The sequence below is a fragment of the Lepidochelys olivacea genome (genome assembly GCF_965140295.1).
Source record: "Lepidochelys olivacea isolate rLepOli2 genome assembly, chromosome: 2".
Lineage (NCBI taxonomy): Eukaryota > Metazoa > Chordata > Testudines > Cheloniidae > Lepidochelys > Lepidochelys olivacea.
Genome location: NC_140412.1, coordinates 106,770,545 through 106,789,305, shown reverse-complemented (window position 1 = coordinate 106,789,305; position 18,761 = coordinate 106,770,545). Strand labels below are relative to the sequence as shown.

At 43.8% G+C, this 18,761-nt stretch overlaps 1 protein-coding gene across 1 annotated transcript in view; it reads right to left on the bottom strand.

The window, feature by feature from the left end:
- The window catches only part of KIAA0319, a 78,940-nt gene that overhangs the window by 47,678 nt on the left and 12,501 nt on the right, over positions 1-18,761 (bottom strand). The window lies entirely within an intron of this gene.

Genomic DNA, 18,761 nt, shown 5'->3' with positions numbered 1-18,761 from the left:
AGTGTTTAGGCAATAATTTTACTTGTAATGTCTGTATCTTATGCTGTAAGGTAGGATGTAACTTTTGCTTTATAACTAAAAATGCCTGCTCTGAACTTGTGAACCCAGGCAGGAGCAGTGGTTCACCCACCCATCAAGGAGGACTATCAAAACTAAGTGGGCCATTGTGAAATATCACAATACAAAGACTGGGTTAATGGCCCTCTCACACCTGGGCAGGTGCTACGGGCAAGGAAGTTCATCCCATTATCTTGAATTCTGGAAGAAGGAAATAAAGAGAGCTGACATGAAAATTCTTCATCTCTTTGCTGTTTGGCTCTCAAAGGACTGGAGTTAGGAAACAAAAGCAGGGATCCCCAGGGTCAACCTGGGTTAGCCCTGAAAGACATTCAGTGCTGACAGATTACTACAACTCCTCCTCCTGGGAGAATTCTGCACCAAAAATTTAAAAATTCTGCACATGATATTTTAGAATTCTGCATATTTTATATGCCAATATAATCATGCCAGAGCGGGGGAGAAATTATTAGGGAGTCTGGGAGCCTCACCCATGTAGACTGTGGCTGACCCCTAGGTTTTCCCATTCAATCAGGCACATCTGCCCCCATCCACAATAGTCCCTGCACCCCCCTTCCCGTTCCCATGTGTCCATGAACCCCTACTCAGCTGCCTCTCCTTCCCCTTCCTGATGTGCCCCTGCAACCTCCCCCATCCCCATATGTCCCTGCACCCCAAATTGGTTTCTTCTGCTGGTGTCGAAAGAATATTTTCTTCCTTTGGACTAATTCATTCCAAATTGAGACCTGAAAAAGCAGATTATGAACAAACAGTAAAATGAAGGTGAAGACGACTGAGTGAGCTGTAGAAGCCAATATTTTAAGTTTCTCATGTTGACCTGGCTGACACAGTCAATTTAATTTTTGTTTTTTGCTTTTAAATATTTCATCTAACTATTTTAGTTAAAAACAATTTTAACAAAAACAAATCTGATTTTAAAAAACTTGAATGTTTAACTAAATTCAAAAATTCATATGCTTGTTTTGTTAAAATATTATATGTTTGCTGTTGAAGAAAAAAAATCCAGAATACATAACGTTGTTTTAGTTAAATAAAACAATTTAAATGTCTGTCTGGTGATGTTCTTCTCCTAATACAGCCTGGCAAGAAAATCCTCCAAATATTAATGATTAACCTGTTGAATTGGAGATAGTTCACCTCCCAATGACTTCATAAATATCTGCTTCAATTACCTTTGGTAAATGAAATAACCAAACAATCATTCATTTTCTGATATAGCTGTAAAGCTAAAACTGAAAAGTTTTCAAAATATGTCACTTTAAAAATGTATAGTGTGTACCTTCTAAAAACGAAACCTACATCTATCTCTGAGTTGTGAAGAATATGTATTAAGGTTATAACAACCAACAAGCATGCACTTTTATGTAGAAATCCAGAATTCAAATTGAGTCTTCCTGACTAGTGATTTAAATCATGATTTAAATCAATTTCATTTAAATCTAATCCACCTTGGCCCAATCCCTCATGAAAACATGTTGCAATTGGCAGAAACAGCCTGGAAAATTGCCCACAACTCTTTCTACACCTGATTCGGATACCCTTATTTATGATAAACAGCACCTTATCCCAGGAGCAGCCCCATTGACTTCACTGAGACTCCTTGTGGAGCAAGGTGCTGCTCAGTGGGAGTAAGGGGATCCCAAACTGGACCTGAACGAGTAAGGATAAGGTGCACTGCAGAGTATGGTATCCTTGGGCAGGCAGACTCTCTGCTCAACTGCTACTGTTCCCCCCCGCAGCATGACAGAGAGATGGTAAGGCAGGATTTTGCCCTGAGTTTGCAGTGCTCGCATTTTGAGAGGAGAAAAAAAAAAATCTTTTGACTTGCAAATGGCCATTTAATAAGGCACTAATAGAGCATAAATGCCTCCCTGTTTAAGAGCAGGTTGAACAAACACCTGTCAGGGACAGTCTAGATAATACTTAGTCCTTCCTTGAGTGCAGGGGACTGGACTAGATGGCCTCTCGAGGTCCCTTCCAGTTCTTTGATTCTATATTTACAGCAGCACTTTTCTGACTACAGCTACAGTTTAATACAGGGCTGGGGTTTTGTTTGTGCCTGTATTTGTATTCCAGCTAGACCTCTATTCAAGGGAACATGAACGTAAAATAACAGCTCCTGTACAACAGTGTGCGATTCTTCAGCTTATCAGCACCCTCATTCTTCTCTCCCACACCAAGTATACTATAATTAGTTCCTCCACATTTCCATTCACCTCTGAGACTATCAGGGATGCTGTTGCAGAGGTCTATGAAAACACTTACCATAAATCAGTACTTTAAATGTGCTACCCAGCTTCTGACAGGGCAGCTGCAGGAGCTCATGGTTAAAGGAGAGGGCTGGGAAGGTAGGAGACCAGTTTAACTGCTGTGTGATTTAGACATATTTATCCACATCGATAAAAGCATAATAAAACAGGAACTTGGAAAAACAACAAAATCTCTTGTAGGGTAACACAAAGGTGTGCCTCAGGTTCGTGTACAAGAATAAGTAAACAACCCTTCATTAAAAATAGGTAGAAAGCCCAGACTTTCAAAAACTACTGATTACTTGGATGCTCAGCACTTTCTCTGAATCAGGTGCCTTGAAGGCTTCCCAAGCTGGGCACCCAAATATTCAGGCACTCAAAACAGTAACAACAATAATGACATCCAGCCCTTGTATAGCACTGGTCATCAGCATTTTACCCAGGAGGTCAGCATCACTTCCCTCACTTTACAGGTAGAGGTAACTGAGGCACAAAGAGGTGAGATGACTTACCTGACATCACACAGCAGATCAGTGGCAGAGCTGAAAACAGAGTCCAGGTCTCCTGAGTCCCAGGCCATTGATTTAGCCACTAGGCCCTACTGCCTCTCCCATCACTAGATACTTTTGAAAACTGCGGCCTATACTTTTTATAAGTGAATTTCATGCTGATGCAACGTGGTAGATCAACATTCCCACAGACTGTAGTCCTCCATTTACCCACAGAGTAGGTACAGCATGGATCAGTTTTACCGGCCAAACTATAGTTCAATCTCCATGCCCTAGCCAGCCCTGGGCCTCTTGGAGGGAAGCGGTTGTTTCAGATCAGTGATTCTCAACCTTTTTTATACTCTGTCTCTATGTCACAAAAGCAGGAGTTTCAGGACCCCTTCTCATCCATTCATTCAGAAAGGAAGAGTAGCAACGACCCTCCTGGACCTGTTCACAGCCCCCAGGTTGAACACTTATGTTTTAGATCTTTTACAATTTCCCCTGCATAAGCAGGCATTCACTCTGTTATGTCTAAGCATTAAAGCATAGGTAGGTAACTTAGTCTTCAGATGTGCCGAGTACCCATAGCTCCCCTGGATGTCAAATCTGGCCAACAAAACAAAAAAACAGTGTCAAATCTGACCATCTGAAAGTCAACTCAAGAAGTTCAGTGGTGCGCAGCATTGAGCAACACACATCACCGCGGGAAGCTCTACACTTAAAAAGATGCAACAGTTCAGCTGTGCCACTGTAGCTCTACAGTGAAGATGTTTCCCCCATCAGCAGTGTTAACCCACCTTCATGAGAGACGGTAGCTATATCGATGGGAGAAGCCCCCTGGTCGACACAACACTGTCCATGCTAGGGGTTAGGTCAGTATAATTGCATTGCTCATGGGTGTGAATTTTGCTCATGGGTGTTTTGCGTTGCTCATGGGTGTGAGCGGCACAGTTATACCCATGTACATTTATAGTGTAGACCTGGCCTGAGTGTTTTGGAAAGTCAGCTGCTGCCCTTCCATATGGATGCGCAGTAGCAGATTTTTCAGGAGATGCAGTGATATGCATTACTCCTGACAAGGAACAATTGAGCCCACTGGGCCTAAGCCAAAGCCCCATGAAGTCAATGGAAGCTTTGCCACCGGCTTCACTGGGAGCACCAACTGGCCCATTGTAGAGTCTGAAGCAATAACTGGGCACAATTGGATGATGCAAGGATGAAATTTCAGCCTCAACACTACATTTCTTTGTTGATTGGTTTCAGCTGGGATATGAAAGCCCAGCTTTCAAAGGGGACTCAGTTGGATCTCCAGTTTTCCTATCTGCACTCCACAGTGGTCCCAAGTGAGAGAATTTTGATGTCTATCTGATTTGTGAGAAACTTGCTGGAAAATTCATTACTTAGATGGTCACGTTTTAACACTTGTGCCTGCAAAACTGACCCCAATTGACTGCAGGCATAAAATTAAAGTAGTTTTTAAAAACTGTGCCTACAGTCAATTGTGGTCAGAAAGTAACATGCCATTCCACTCAGAAAAGCGACTGTGCAAAAATAGCATCATGCAGTTCCACATTTATAATGCCTGAATGACTTGCAGATCACATGTGCTCAGTTTACAGTTAAAAAGATGGTTTTCCTAATTGCCAGCGCTGCAAAGGCATGCTGGGAGCATTCTGGCTCATGCAGCATCACCAGCAGTAAAGGTTCTGTAGGCCAAATACACCTACATCTGTGCTACCTTATACCTGCAGCAGGCTTGCACAGGCATAACTGAGGGCATAATTTGGAGATCATGGAGTTGCACAAGTGGCCCTGTCACTGAGGTTAGTAATTCTGTTGATAATGCGTAAACCAGTAAAGAATAATCTCACACTCCCAGATCTGTTTTGGGCTAACTTTAGGAAAAATTAATAAAGACAATTTCCCCCCTCCCCCACTAAAGTCTGCGGACATAGCTCTTCATACATATGGAGGGAGCACAACTGCTGAGTAAGGCGGCACCATTTTTACAGTCACTTTGTAAAGTAAAGTTATTCCTTATAAGGACAGGTTTCAGAGTAACAGCCCTGTTAGTCTGTATTCGCAAAAAGAAAAGGAGTACTTGTGGCACCTTAGAGACTAACCAATTTATTTGAGCATAAGCTTTCGTGAGCTACAGCTGTAACTAACTGAGGCTTCCTATTCTCTCACTGTCAGCTTCATAGGCCAACTGATGCATGAATGGCATGGAGATTGTGGTAATTTACTAGGCACCAAATTGTGTTTGGCCTGGTGATCACACAGTAATACATTGCAGGTTATCAGGGTTGTTTAGAGGGCAGATGGAAGCCCTGCATGATTATGATGACAGTGCACATGGACTGGTTTGGTCATAGGATCTAACAGTAAGCTGTGCAGCAGGAGGGTTTTCTGTGTTCTAAGTGAGAAATATCAGATGGAATTAATCCAGCCATTAAGGACTGCAATGGGGAACCACTGATAAGGAAGAGTGGGTCAGTTTTAACCCCTGTCCCTTTAAGAAACTGATTAGTTGTCAAGCTGATGCTCTGAGATTCCCCCCATCCCACTTACTCCCTCTCCAGCATTCTTGGCCCTGGCCTCACCATAGCCAGTCAGAATTGGCTGTGGCAGAGGAGATTTTAGGGGAACAATTCAAAGCAGTCCCATCTCCTGGAGACTGAGCATATACACACAGCGCTCCTGGCTCCTGCCATTGTGGGAAACGTGGGACAGACTCAAAGCCCAAGCTTGGCCACGCTGCCACTACTCAGCCAGGCTAGACCTAGATTTTAAAGCTGTAGGCAAGAATCCTGCTAATGCCCAAGAAAAACAAGCTGAAACTGCAAACATATATTTCTAGCTGAGGGGCTGTTTCTAGCCATAGCTAGTTCTCAATCCCTAGGCTTGCTGGAGTCACAAGTTCAAATCCTCAAAGGAGTGACTCAGCTCTTCATCCTTCCAAGGTAGATAAACTGAATTCCGTGTAGTTTACTACATAAGCATCTTTTGATACAGACCTTAACCAAGGTCACATGGGCACAATCTACATGAAGATGGAAGATCCAGTGTTAGTTTTCATAAGGGCAGGGTAGGATGGGGTCTGCCCCAGTATCCTGGCCCAAAATCTCCTGTCCCCACACCACTGTGCTCTGGGCTGGCTTCCACATCCAGAGGTGGCTGCATTTCAGTGGTGTTATGTGTACGTTTATTTTGGTCAGAGCTTTGGGAGCTTTTGAGAGAAAAGATGCAACAGAAGCGCAAAATATTATATTTTATTATCCTTCTTCAGCATTATAAAGGGCTGAGATACTTTTGATGAGATTCTAGAAAAAAAAAAAAAGAAATAGTTGTCTCCCAAGATGAGAACTCTAATTCTAACTTTCAAGCCAGAGCCAATTTTCACAGCTGAGTTATAAGCCTCTGAAGAATAGGATTTATAACATAAATGCTGACAAAGGCTTAACTCCAGCAGCTTTAGCAGGGACCTATAAAAATCACTATCCTCAAAACCAGAGAAGCCAGATTAGCCAGAAGTTCATCAAAATCTGAAGTGTCACTGCATCAGTTTCTGAGGGGATGGCGTACACCTCTGTACATAAGGAATACGATTTCATTCTCTCTCCACAGGCTGCTTCCATGTTATTTAGAGCCTCTCCCTCCCTGAAATCCTGTAAGCTTTTACACAGAGATACTTCAGGGAAAGCAGAAGGCCTGTTTCTTGCTTCAGAGACCATTCTAATTGCAGATTAAACACTGGGGGAGGGGGAAGAGCAAATAGGGAAAAATGCTAAATTACATAAAAGCAAATCCTTGACACAGGGACAAAACCAAGAGTATTGCAATTAGATTTACAAACAATGGGCTGCAAAGCTTTTGCAATAATTAGAGCAGCAGTCTGCAGGATGTTTACAATTCTGTTATAGGGCCCAGGATCAGCTGCTGAGCCTCTCTAATTGGTTCACTGATCCTGATGGTTCACTTGATGGTTCATCTTCATTTCACGGGCTGCCAGGATCCCTGTTTGTTGCTGATAAATCAAGAAGTACTGGTGGATAGAGCAGATGGATTCAATTTCTCCCCAGTACTCTCTTGAGCACTTGGTGGGAATCTTTCCCTGCGGCTGTGCTTATGTTCTGGGAAGGAAGAGGCTACTTACCTGCCTCATCCCCAGTATCCCTATGTAATACTGGGCAGGATTTTGGGAGACACAGATCCAGTTCTCTGCTCTGCTACTGATTTTTTGTATGAACCTGGGTAAATCACTCACTCTCTCTTTGCTTTGGTTTTTCAGCTCTAAAACTGGGGATAAGGGTACTTCCCTAACTCACAGAGTGTTGTGAAGGTAAATACATTACAGACTATGAGATGCTCAGAGAACAGGGGCCACATAAATACCTTAAATAGATATAATCTCCTTTTTTTTTTTCAATTGTCAGTAATTCATTCAATTTGAAATGTACTTAAAATATGTCCATATGGTAAGTGCTGTACAAAGCCCATAGACATAGATAGTCCCTCCCTGCAATCCTATAGCCTAAAAAGACTGACGCAGCAGAGACAGGACTCACCATGAAATCCAGAGGAAGAAAGAGCTTCACGTGCAGTTCTGGTCTGAAAAGTGACTGGCATTGTGCTGTTCACCTTTTATTATCTCTTGATAAGTTTAATATCAAACAACTAAAAAGTTGGTCTTTCCAAGCCCTGCACGTACAATCTAGACCAGAGGTGGGCAAACTACGGCCTGCAGGTCACATCCGGCCCGTGGGACCGTCCTGCCCGGCCCTTGAGCTCCCAGCCAGGGAGGCTAGTCCCCAGCCCCTCCCCTGCTGCCTCAGCTCGCTGTGCCACCAGCGCTCTGGGCGGCGGGGCTGCGAGGTCCTGCTGGGCAGCACGGCTGCGAGAACCGCCAGCCTGCCCTGGTGCTCTAGACTGTGCAGCAGTGCAGCAGGCTCCGGCTGGGCGGCGCAGCTGCCAGTTCTGGTGCTCTGAGCGGCATGGTAAGGGGGCAGGGAGGTTGGATAAGGGGCAGGAGGTCCTGGGGGGCAGTCAAGGGCCAGGGAGCAGTTGGATAGGTGTGGGAGTCCCGGAGGGCCTGTCAGGGGGTGGGCATGTGGATAGGGGTCGGGGCAGTCAGGGGACAGGGGGGTTGGATAGGCGGTGGGGTCCCGGGGGGCGGTTAGGAGCAAGGGTCCCGGGAGGGGGTGGTCAGGGTACAAGGAGCGGGGGTGGGGGGGTTGGATGGGTCCGGAGTTCTGAGGGGGCAGTTAGGGTGCAGGAAGTGGGAGGGAGTGGATAGGGGGTGGGGGCTGTAGTAAGAGAAGGCCCTGAAATATAAATTCTTGTATCAGAGGCCCAGTCTGAGACCTGAAGCCTGAACCAAAGTACTTCCAGGCAACGATAAGCAAAGCTGGGCTGTGAGCCAGAGGCAGGTCCCACTCACAGAAGTTTGCAAGAAAAGATTGTTAGAGGCACGTGCACACACACACATAAGTGCTAATGAGAGGAACTTGTGCCAAAATAGCGGCAAGACACTCCATAGACATAACAAGGAACAGGCAGGTGCATCTTAAAGACAGGGTCAAAAGGACAACATGGTGGATAGATTTGTTTGAACTATGATGAGTAATCTGTTCTGCAATGGTATAAAAGTAGGTCCCGGAGCACATATCCTTGTCCAGCCTAGGGGGCAGTGGAGTGTCCTGCCACTGACTGAGCTGTTTCCATTGCCAGGGAGCACAAATTCGTAGTATGCCCTGTAGAGTCTATTGGGAACTATTACTGTGCTTCGTTTGACAATAAACCTGGCTCGGGTTCCTTCGTACCTTACTAGAGTCTGTGGTTTTTGGGGGTTCTCTCGGGGTCTGCTGTGTGAGCTATCTGCGCAGAGCTGGGGCAGCACATAGAGGGAACACACACACAACCGACTGTTATCATCATCGAACAAGAGTGGAGCACCATACCGGTAGCTATCGACAACAGGGGCCAGGCTGTTTGGGGAGTCACAGCCTTCCCTACCAGGCCCTCCATACAGTTTCGGAACCCCGATGTGGGCCTCAGGCCAAAAAGCTTGCCTACCCCTGATCTAGACCCTGAAAGTCAAGCTGGGTTCTTTCCTCTTTAGGCATCATCAAACTCTTAATTGTTACTTTCAGGTCAAATTATACTGTCTGTTGTACTTGACAATCCCACTATTATTAAATTATGCCCTCAGTGACACTTGTGAAACCTCACTGCAATCAGTAGGCCTGCACAGCTGTACCTGACTGGAACTCAGTAAACAATTCTGTTGATGATCTCAAGAAGGAATAGACTCTAGGCCCCTCTCAATAAGCTATGTTGACTCCACAATGCTAACAGCTATAAAAATATACTTTACTCACTAGAGTCAGCAGCTATGACTTTCCTCTGCAACACATCTCCTTTCTTCGTGTGTGCAAAGTGCCATATTTACAAAATAATTGATCAGAAGAGAATGACATTTGTTTACGGTGTTGCCAACTCTCAGGATTTTATTGTGACTCTCGGCATATTTGGAGTTTTTCTTAAAGCCCCAGCTCCTGGAATAATGTGTTTCATGAAAATCCTGGCTTTCATTTAAAAAAAAAAGTTTCCCGCCCCTGCGGTTGTGAAGAAAAGTTTTAAAAAGATGAACCCTAAAGCATCAAAAATCAGAAAGCAAATCGAAAGAAACCAGATTTTTAGTCTCACTGTGATATTTTGACTCCTGATTTTTGAGCACATAAGGTTGGCAATAGTGTGCTGAGAACTCACAGCTTGTAGGAATCTCAGGAGAAGTGTGTTATTAAACAGAGAAATGGGAATGGCGTCTTTGTAAATGGCACTGGGAGGTTGCTTTATGCATGCAGGGCTGCATTGCCCAGAGCAAGGAGATGGGAGTTCTACACCACCTGTAATTGTGACTGCACACTAAACTATCTCTGTGATTTTGTTATAAAGGCTAATCTCAGAACAAAGTAGCACAGTGTGAAGATGCAGTAGCTGAATATTGCGAGTCGGGCATGATGACACCTCTGAGCTTTATTACACCAGTAGAAATGAATTACAATAAAATGAGTTTATAAGATCACTGTGATGCTAGGTTGGAGCATGTCTCTGCAAGTGTGCCATACTGAATTTAATCCAATCTATAGCACTGTCAACTAAACAGTTGTGTTTATGATGGTAACCAATGCATGCTGTCTTTATCAATGAGAGAGCTGTACATTCCCCACTTTAGTTCAGCTGGAATGGCATTTATATTTATTATATTTATATAGTTATATGAGATATAAATAAATATAAAATCAATTTTGGAATGCATTAGCACAACCATCTTGATAGTTAGAATGGCCAGAATAATTTAGACCTCATTCAACACAAAATAATTTGATCAATTAATGGATTTATATCAGTGGCAATAGACTACATTATAAGAGACTCATACATACATTAAAGCCTTGTCTACACAAGTCAGCTTTCATCAACAAAACAGTGGAGGTGCACACACTGAAATGCTCCTCCCACCGATGTAACTCTCCTTTATGCTGACATAATAAAACCACTTTGACAAGAGGCGTAAGGCTTATGTCGGTTTAGTTAGGGTGATGCAGTGTCTCTGTAGACACTGCATTCCTTACATTGGTGGTTGGCAATCAATCTTGTCTATTTCATGGCTCCTGGCAAGAAAGCTGGCTCCTGGCTCCCCAGCCAGGCCTCCGCTCCTGGCTTGGGCTCCCCCTGGGAGACCTGCTGCACACCAGGATCCTGGCTTCCCGCTGGAAGCATGGCAGCCAACCGGACTCCAGGTGCAGATCATTCCCCTGGAGGCGAGATCAAAGCTCGGATGGGAGTGGGGAGGCGGGGGGACGCAGCTGGGCTCCCGGTGGGGCGCTGCATGGAGCCGAGAGCCCTGGCCCTCAGTGCCCCACACTGCCCCTCTTCAGTCGGTAGAGGTGCTCCTGGTGAGCACTACTGACCAGAGGAGGGTACTGTGAACATCAGCCATCACAGTAATTAATGCCGTGGCTATAAGTCGACCTAACACAGGTCAATTTAAGATTGTAGTGTAGACATAGCCTTAGTGAGACACAAGGAGAAATTATAAGTTGCAACCAGAGTTTCATGAAGTCAGTTGACCCAAGCATGGGAGGTGCTGAGTGGTAAGGCATGATACATAGCAGTGATAGTAAGACACCAATATTCATTGACACACCTGGCTCAAAGCTCATCACATGAGTCAGCGTTACATAAGGTCAACAGCAGGGGTCAGTACCCACCGACCTCAGTGTCTGCTGTTATATGTTCTCTTTACAAAAAACAAAAATGCTCTCAGCAAACAACAGCCACCCCAAACTAATTCAGCCAACTAATAAAAACACAAATAGAACCATCTCAGCATACAGGTCAAGGTAGCTCAGCTTAAAGCCTTTGACAAAGGAGAGGACTGTTCTGCCTCTTTTTTAGCACCTTCCAATTACAACTATTCTCTCTCAAGCACACTGCATCAAGCCCTTACCATGCAAAGCGAGCTAGTGAAAGAGTCAGCTCAAATAGCAAACAACTTGACTAAAAAAAATAGCCCTGGAAGACCTAACAAATCCATGCTTAGGACTGTTAGGAAAATGCAACACACTTCACAATTCTTTAGAAGGATCAGTAGTTCAGAGAATCAGAGACAGAAAAGCTAAAATCTTTAGCACAAACATCTAACAAGCTTCTTGAGCCACAGATAATGTTACTGTCATGCACCGGAGTGAGCATACATTGATTTATTAAAATGAGCATCTTCTGGAAGACGCTGAACACCCTCCAATTCAATTGGGGTGTACAGCACCTTACAGAACCACACCCTTGCTGAACTGTTTTGGCAGGACACTGAAAGGGATAATGCCCCTGAATTTTCTGCCAAAGTAAATGGAAGTGTGCAGGGGAGGGAAGGGACACAATCAACATAAAAGGCTATATGATAACATTCGTTAACCCATAATTTACTGTTCGGAACAATTACCTCTGGGACAGAGAAAAGCTTGTAATATATACCCTATGACAGTGCTTCTCAAACTTTTTTTTTCGCAGACCACTCTAAAATTGCTGAGGGTCTCGGCAGACCACTTAATGATCTTTCCAAATGTTGTTTGTACCATTAGCTAACTATTGTAAAGCCTTTTGGATAAAAGAAAATCTTAATAATAAACAACTTTTTTTGGTTCTACAAATGAAAGCATACAACTCTCATTTTAATATCAGTAGTCTTACCTTTCTAATGCGATGGATGTGCCCTCTCTCCCCTGCCACGGCAGCCCTCAAGCTAGGGATGGGAAGGAGGGGGGGTCTCTCCCTCTCTCCCCCACTGCAGTAGCCAATGAGCTGGGGCTGGGAAGGAGGGCCATCTCTTTCCAGCAGCCGCAGCCCTGGAGCTGGGGAAAGCTGCCTCTTTCTCTGGCCACCACAGCCCTGCACATCCCAAATTCCCCCCACCCCCTCTTTCACCCTACTGCCCCCTCCCATCTACCCCCTATTCCCCTCAAGGCCACCACCTCACCTTACATATGCGTCTTCTCCTGGGTCCAGGCACTTAATTAGTGGAGCCACACCTCCACGGCTCTACTAATTAGGTGGATGGCCCTTTATTCTCTTGTGTGTGGCCACCCAGGTGCACACCTTAGAGGGAACTATCCACGGACCACCTGAATGGAGCTCACAGACCACACTTTGAGAACCTCTGCCCTACGATGTGAGAGATGGGTAACAGGTTTGCTTTGGAAAAATAATTGAGACACGGTTACAAGACATAATCAATGAACAAGTCTTTTCAGATGTCATGAAGGACTTTTTAGTCTAGTAATAAGTAACTAGAACCATTATTATACACTCCTATAATTTGGTAACACTCTTAATGAGTCAAATTCATTATTCCTTACACACAAAGAGCTCCCACTGAAATTTTCTTCACCAGAGAATACCAGTGTTGGCCACATATCAGGACCTCAAATACTGCTTAAATAGGATTGACTACACGAGTAGACACATGCATCCACTGTTTACTATACAAAAACAGGCCCATCTTCCCCTCAGTGGAGATACAGTATGACAGTGTCACACTGTTCTAGAGGATGGTTCTAGAACTATCACCAAAATATCCTGGAGTTAATGCCTTCTCATTCCCAAATTCAGCGGTTTTATTAAAACTAGGCATACGAGCAAGAATCTCCCTTATTAAACAGCTAATCCTGCTTGTATCTCAAGAGACTTGCTGGAGTCCAAATAATTTCTCTATTCAGTTATTGAATTCCAATAATGTAGATTCTGCCAGTATCTCCACAGCCACAATTCCAAAAACTGTTAGCCCTCTGGCAAAATAAAGCCCTTATATGAGCATTTCACCTTTGTTCTGTAGTGTCTGTGCTAACACTGTCAACGTTTGAGATAAAATGACGGATGATAACGTGGTAGTACTGAGAATCTATACTACTTTTCATTTGTTTGCTTATAGCTAAAAAAAAAAAAAAGTCACCAGTGGTGGCTGGGGGTGGGGGAGAATTGGTAGCATTTCCCTAAACTGTGTCTTTGCAAAAAGAAATTCTACTTACCTGAAAAAAAAATGCATTTTTATTTTCCATGCACTAGTGCAGAGATGGGCAAACTACGACCCGCGGGCCACATCCTGCCCATGGGACCGTCCTGCCTGGTCCCTGAGCTTCCGGCAGAGGAGGCTAGCCCCCAGCTCCTCCCCCACTGTCTCCCTCCCCCACAGCTACGCTGCTGCGTGGGCAGCATGGCTTGCGCCTGCCAACCTCCCAGGCTTTCCAATAAGCCTGTCCTGCCGCTCTGAGCGGCATGGTAAGGGGGTGGGGGGTTGGATAAGGGGCAGGAGGTCCCGGGAGGTAGTCAGGAGGTGGTTGGATGGGACAGAGGTTGGGGGGGAGGGGGGGCATGTGGTCAGGAGACAGGCAGCGAGGGGAGGGGGTGGTTGGATAGGGGATGAAGTCCTGGGGGGGGCAGTTAGGGATGGGGGTCCCAGGAGGGGGCGGTCGGGGACAAGGAGTGGGGGGGTTGGTTGGATGGGTCAGGGGGGCCTGTCAGGGAGTGGGAGTGTGGATAGGGGTCGGGGCAGTCAGGGGAACAGGGGGGTTGGATAGGGGGTGGGGTTCCGGGGGTCCCGGGAGGGGGCCGTCAGGGGACAAGGAGCGGGGGGGGGTTGGATGGGTCAGGGTTTGGGAGGGGGCAGTCGGGGACGGGAAGTGGGAGAGGGCGGATAGGGGGCAGGGGCCAGGCTGTTTGCGGAGGCACAGCCTTCCCTACCTGGCCCTCCATACTATTTCACAACCCTGATGTAGCCCTTGGGCCAAAACAGTTGCCCACCCCCGCACTAGTGGCTTGATCAGGCCTCAGCTCTGAGGCCTGGAAGCATTCATCCTTCAAAACATTGTGCCTTTCATAGGCACCTGTGAGACCTGCTCCATTTAAACAACAGATGTAGTCAGTGCTTTTCCTCTACCACGGTACTGCTGGTGCATATGGCCCTGCCCCTCCCTAGATATGCCTCTTATAGTGCTCCGTTCCCTTTGCACTCCCAGCACCTGTACCTAATCATGGCTGATCCAGAATAGATAGGGAAGGGTTTCTTGGAACCTTTCCTCCACCCTCACTTGCACCCTATCTGTAGTGGCCAGAAATCAGTTCTGAACGACAGAAAGGGGACTTTATACAGAGGCTATCAGATATAGAGTTATGTACAAGAACTCTTCTTAGTGAGGAACAGTAACAGTCTCCTATCCTCAGCCTATTCTTATTACAAAAATCGGTAATGTTTGCTTTATTCGCTGTGCATGATTCAGACATTAACACAAGAAGTAAACTCCTACCTGTTATTGCCCACAGCAACAAGAACAGAGTGCTGAGCCCAAATGCCATTCTACACCGGGCAGGCAGTGACAACCAGGCTTCTGGCCAGCTGTTTGGAGATGATATATGACCTTAGTGTAGGTTTCCTCTAATACTGTTTAGTACCTAGCAGGAGCCTTGAAGGGCTGTAATAGACAGCAGAGGAAGAAATAGGTCAGACGTTAGCATTTTAGACTGTCACAGCACAAGCAGAGAGGATAAATGTAGGCTTGACAATTACTTCTACAGCGTCTGTGTGATGGATGAAACAGGAGATTGGGCAAAATGAAGATAAAGAACAAATTACTTACCTGTAACTCTTGTGCTTTGAAGGTATAGAAATAGCCTACACTCTTGGGTTCTTGTATCTACAAAGCACCAGTAACCCCTCTATGCACTTATTGAACAAAGGGAGTTTATTTCTGCTCAAGTGGAAAGTGAAATGCAACCTTCACTGTGGAGCCATAAAAAACACCTTCAATATTAAAATTCCAGGCTTCAAAGATAAGTCTGTTAATTTATGGGACTTCTTGTGTGAGTAAGGCAAACAAAAAAAAATCCTCTTTGGGATTTTCAGGAAGAAAACATTTCTTCTCAGGACAGTCAAAGTTCCTCCAGGAATCCTAAGCAACTAACATATGGGTTTAATGGGGAAGAACTAATTCCAACATCCGATTTGAGAAGGAAAAACAAGTTTTATTTAGCCAGCTATTTAGCTACAATCTACTATGCATACAAAGGATACGGAGGCTTACCTCCTGAGGGAAGGGAGCTGAACCTTTCGCTTGAGTATAGCCCTTTCAGTACAGAGAATCACAGCTAGTTTCCTTTGATAGTCAGTGAGTGACTGGAGTTTGTTTCCCTTACAAGTCAGTCACTGAGCTGGTTACTGATTTGCCCCTTAAAACTTGGCCTTTTATATGGCAAGTGAGTGGCCTGCTACAAAACAAGGAGAAATACAGGAAGAAGAGAGTTGTTTTGACATGTTTTTTTTTTTTACACAGGCTGATCTAAACAGGGTAGATATTGAAACCGCTCCAGATTCCAGATGGACTTCATCTGCTCCACATGCAATCCATGTAGCCATGTAGCATCAATTCATTAGGAAAGGAAGACTCTCCAGGGTCCCTACAAACAATCTGCAGTTTTGGAGAAGGGCAAGGTTAAAGTAGAAAAATATTTTGCTGAGAATCTCAAGTCCCAAATGTGAAAAGCAATAAATTTGGCAAGCTGCCTGCAAAACTGTGGAAGGTTATTCATTTTTCAGAAGCCCAACACTCATTTTAAAATACAGTTTGACATTTTTAAGCCTAATTCTACCAAACAAGCAATAAAATTTCTTTTTGAGAGACACACTATTACAGAGAATCCATGGCACCAAGCATCAAAACGGTTATCCTGATTTATTCAAATGACACAAAACCAAGGAAAGAACAACTATCTGTCACAAAACAACACTACTTTATGCTTAAAAGTGTTTTGATATTTGCAATTACAGCTCCCCATCCAAAAGAAATTCCTAGAAACAGGATGAAAATGTATTAATCCACTTCTTCTTCCCACTCTGACCACCCTTTGTTGGGCATCAACTATTAAACAAAAAAATCTTTATTTTAATCTAGCACTGAAAAAGCTCGTGCAAAGCTGGGGTGTTTGGGTTTTTGTCATTATTCAAATAGACTAAATTCAACACAAGTGTAGCTCCACATAGGGCAATGAAGTTACATTAGGAATTAATCTGGTTCAGTATGCTTAACTGAGAAGGAAAATAATGATACTTTGTTCTTAAGCAGCACCTTTTTCCAAAGGATCTCCAAACACTTACAAGCATTAGTTAATTCTCATAAGACACCTGTAAGCTAAGCAAATATTATTAAATCCATTTTACATTTTAGGAGCTAGTGATAGTGACTCCTATTATTAAAGTTGCCAACTATTTCCCATTATAACCCCAAAGTTCAACTCCTTATAACTTTGTCAAACTTTAGCTACTGGGACTGAAACTCTCCATGTTTGCTCTCTGTTTCAGATTTAATTTCTTTGGGATGTTTCAGCTGTTTTTGAGAATAAGATTAGGGAAAAACAGGAAGTTTTGCCAACCTTAACAATTTTTCCAACTTAAAAAAAACCCAGGGAGCTGAAAGGTGTCTTATGAGAATTAACTAATGCTTGTAAGTGTTTGGAGATCCTTTGGGAAAAGGTGCTGCTTAAGAATAAAGTATCATGCCCAGATGTTAGATTTTAGGATCAAGCTCCTAATAAGTTCTTTTGCACATGCGCAAATGGCAGTTTTCTGTGGCTTATGACTTGTCCAGTTCTGGATGGATTATTACTGGCACAGAAAAAGATATCTCTCTGACTCTAGGAACCCATCCCTCTGGTTTGAAACAGAAGCTTGAAATCTGGCAGAGGGATAGGTTCCTAGAGTTAGAGAGATATCTTTTTCTGTGCCAGTAAAAATGTTCTTCACCCCTCACTGATTTCCTGAAGCAGTCCCACAAATCAGATGTGTCTCTTTAGGATGGACTGGACACATATGCTCCTCTGGCCTAGGGGAAGGTGCATTGGGCTGGGAATCAAAACATCGCAGGGTCAAGTTTCACTTCTTCTGACTGGCATTAATAATAAGGATTGTGAAGTATACAGAGTTATTAAGCAAGGCCTTATACCCTTGCCCCCAAAAGGAGGCAAGTATCAGTTCCTTCATTTAACAGGAGTAAGTAAGGGTTCCACAAGGTCATATCGGGCAGAACTGGGAATAGAATTCCGGTCTCTAATACAGAAGACCCAAGACTTAGCCACTTAGCTGCACTGCCTCTCATAAATAATATGCCAGTTCTAAGATGGCTTCAAAATGGAGCTCCTCCTGTATACATAACCCATTTGTTTCAGTGTACTATATTCCCCCTTTAGTGGCTGGTTCACAGAGGTTAACAGTTTGATGCTGATGCCAACTAATATAGATATTGCTTCAGCAAAAATTATTAATATATTTGCACTGTTGAATCTCTTGGGTTCAAACCCTACTCATGATGCCTGTGGAACAAGGGTTATTTATACGATAGAATTTGTATTTTTCTAGAAAATGAGGTTTTTATAAACCTACATTGTAAGTATGAAAGTAAGGTGTCAAAGATAAGCATTAAAAAGGCGACAAGCTTAATTTCACCCAACTTGCATATGCATTATGATACAGACTGTTTTTACCGTACAGGACACCTGACTCACTCAGTGCTTTTTTCTGATGACAGGTAACTATTTTTATTTACCTTCTATGTAACAAATCGCCAAAGCCTGCTCCCACTGAAGTCAATTGCAAAACTACCTTTGATGTCAATGGGAGCAATATCAGATCCAAAATGTGTATAATGCGAATATTAAGAGTACAGCCTTTTCTCCATTAAAAAAATAGAAAACCTCTTTAAAAATAATAATGACTTTAAATGTCTAAATAACTGGGCCCATGAACACTCTCCAGAGGGAGGCAGGGTGTAGCCATGGGGAAGGAGTCTGAGGTTAAGCAAGTTCTGCAGACATGTGCCACTAAAATGTAACTATTTTCTTTCACAGAAATGCCATGTACCCTCACCCCATGATATTACACTGTCTACATACAAGTGACATCAGACACACTACATCAGAGCTTGCTTACCTTGATGTAGATAAATCAATAAATGCATATATTTAAAAAAATGATGTGGATGAGAAGTCTGGTTTAAATCAACAAAGCCAGGGGATATGGTATTATAGCTGAATCTCTATCCTGCACTCACACATCACTGAGCCTTTTTATTTTCATAATGATGTGAACAGAGAAGATAATGCTGCCGGCATTAACTTTGAATTTTCTTGGCTTTCATCGGCTTAAGTCAGACCTGTAATCTTATTCACATTTCAGAGGAAGAACTGCTCAAAATGGACTATATGCAAGTTTATATGACAGTAAAAATATATATTGCCTTACATTGAAAACCACTTTTTTTTTTCTGAGCTTTGCTTGAGCCAAATGGAATTCTGTATCTGGCAGCCCGAGACAAACATTTCCGCTTCATTATTTTTA